The sequence below is a fragment of the Akebia trifoliata genome, chromosome 4 (genome assembly GCF_017979445.1).
Source record: "Akebia trifoliata isolate Shusen 1 chromosome 4, ASM1797944v1, whole genome shotgun sequence".
In the NCBI taxonomy this organism is placed as follows: domain Eukaryota; kingdom Viridiplantae; phylum Streptophyta; class Magnoliopsida; order Ranunculales; family Lardizabalaceae; genus Akebia; species Akebia trifoliata.
Genome location: NC_141378.1, coordinates 19,525,139 through 19,527,838, shown reverse-complemented (window position 1 = coordinate 19,527,838; position 2,700 = coordinate 19,525,139). Strand labels below are relative to the sequence as shown.

The window sequence follows — 2,700 nt, the reverse complement described above, 5'->3', positions numbered from 1 at the left end:
AAAGATCTGTGTCAACCCTAGATATGAAAAGTCAAATTTATAGAAAAAAATTCGGAGTTCTAATAAAATTCAAATTCTATTCACCGATCGATCAGATGAACTAGTAGATCGGACATTTTTAGCTCATTTTGATCAATCAAAGAAACAAGTCTTTTTCTTTGATCGATTTGTTTGAAGTTCATTTTGATCACTCGGAGATATAAACCAATTGATTGATTTTTACACCATGTTAATCGATCGAAAAAACCAGTTGAACAACTGGTTGATATAAGCAAAAAAATCAAAATTTTCAATTTGCAAAAATTAAATTCATTTTGGACTTCCAAACTTAATTATTTTCTAATTATCTATGGTATATTTGTCTTTAGATCACTTACCATCCTAATTCATGAAATCAAATGACTTTATAAATCTTCGTGCACATGCTTGAACATCCAACCTTGATGTTCAACCCTTTAGGTGACTGAACAATGATTCATTGTTTGGGAAATAAAGCTTGTGAACAAATAATTTCCTGATAGTAATCAAACTCAGACGTAATCTCCTAGTTTTTAATGAATAAGTGGGGCACTCTGTAGACCCATCTTATAACCCATCAAGAAAAAAAAAAAAATGTAATTAATGGGTTCTTTGAGGAGCTATCGCCACCGCCACCACCACCACTGCCGCCACCGATCCGCTCACATGATGGGCACATGGTGAGTGTGGCTGCTGGAAGCTGCATGTACAGTGGTGGTGCTAGTTTTAATGCTTTAAGATCTTGTAGCTCTTTCTGTAGCCTTCTATTCTCATCTGTTAGAGTCTCACAGAACTTCTTCAAGAATTCACAATCTACTTCGGTTTGCTTCAGCTTTGTTCTGTTAAAAAAAAAAATCATTCAAATATACAAATTAAGAATGTTTGTTAAATTTTTTTTTCAAGATAGAAAGGGATTAAGTAAAATAAATAAAAGTGTGATTTACAGAGATTAAGTGGCATACCCATACAATAAAAAAAAAATTGAAATCCAAAAGAAAGTAAATGATCTCCAAAATATGAACTCTGAATTAAACTGGACAATAATAATGATGATAAGGTTGAACCTAACCTGGCTCTTCTGTTTTGGAACCACACTTCAACTTGTCGAGGCCGTAGATTCAATTGTTTTGCTAAAGCTTGTTTTTGTTTCTGTTCATTCAAGAGAAAATCACTTCGATTAGGGAACTTTATAATCTATGGACATACTGAAGGCCTCAGATGAGGAAAAAAAGAAAAGTAAAAAAGGAGAGCTTATATTGCCACACCAACTTTATTATAAACAAAAACAATTTATGTATCACACACCAAATAAGGATACAGATACACCAAAAGGCTTAGAAATGAAGAATAGGAAGAAGAGAGCAGCTATGATGGTAATCTGAGAATAGCCAACCTTCAATTTCTTCTAAACACTCTCTCACTTACTTTAGAGCTCGAAGAACATTTCCTACCCGTGAAAAATCCAAACCCAAGAGTTTATTTGGAGAAGATTGAAATGGAAAATAGGTATATAGTTAGTAAATATAAAATGGATATCATCAGCATCCCAAACATCATATTTAATTAGAAGAAACAAACCTTTTATTTTTTTTCCATCTCATCCGTATATTTGATGCCTGGCCTCAAAAGTGTTTTGAGAATTGAAAATTCTTATTTAATTTTATTATTTGGTGTGGCAATATAAATAACTCTCAAAAAGTAAATATAGATAGATACATAGAGTAAAAGAGAGAGAGAAGGATCACCGGATTGAGAGTACTATGCTCTTTGAAACTATCTTCCAAAAGGGCAGACTGTTCCTTGGTAAGTCTAAGCTTCTTTCTTGCACTACCTTCTTCATCTTCATCACTAGCCCTAGAAGACACTCTCTCTACATCCAATTCTTCACTTACAAACTCCCTCTCCCTCTTCACTCTTGTATTAGAGAACGACGATATAACGCTATGAGGAGAAGCTTGTCGCTGCAAATCGATGGATTCTTCATAAACCTTGTTCATGTCGATCTTTGTCTTCTCATCCAAAAGGCCTAATGTTAGTGATGGCTCAATACTCGTTGATGGGCTAGTCGACGAAGATGGAACCCAATTATCAAATTTGAAACTTGGTTTCTGTCGTCGATTATCGGATTTCAATCGATGGTCGTCCCTCTCTTGGCCACCTAACCCAAGCCCAAGACCTATATTACAAACATCTTCAAGACCCATTTGTTTGAATCTATTGAAGAGCATTCAATTTTTCTTAGAAACGAAGATAGACTTCTTGCACAAAAAAAAAAAAAATGAGAAAGGAAAGAGGAGAGGAGAAGAAGAAAAAGGGATTGAAGAGTTAGGGTGGGGGTGGGTGGCTATGATTATTAATGAGTATAGAAAGGAATATGTGGTGTGTGGAAATATGAAAATTCTGATAGCACTATCTACATAGGTTGACCAATATAATCCCACTAATATTATTTCTATTACTATAATAACAAACAAAGATCAAAGAGGACTATCTATCTTTCTCTCTTTATCGTATAGAATAAAGGAATACGTGGATTCACATCACATAGGAGTGGGAGTACACAAAGAACACATCAAGAGAATGATTCGCCCGTCATCTTCTCACCCTCCACAATAATTACTGTTTCATCTTTTCTTTTATGTTTCTTTTAGTTTTAATTTTACTTAAAATGCAGACAATTAT

The 2,700-nt window shown here is 34.1% G+C and overlaps 1 pseudogene across 1 annotated transcript; it reads right to left on the bottom strand.

The window, feature by feature from the left end:
• Positions 1-595: 595 nt before the first annotated feature.
• On the bottom strand, positions 596-2,374 carry LOC147404355 (homeobox-leucine zipper protein HAT22 pseudogene; annotated as a pseudogene). The gene is made up of 3 exons (XR_015177283.1): positions 1,764-2,374; positions 1,088-1,167; positions 596-857 (listed from the first exon to the last, which is right to left on the bottom strand). The product of XR_015177283.1 is annotated as a homeobox-leucine zipper protein HAT22 pseudogene (transcript).
• Positions 2,375-2,700: the final 326 nt, after the last annotated feature.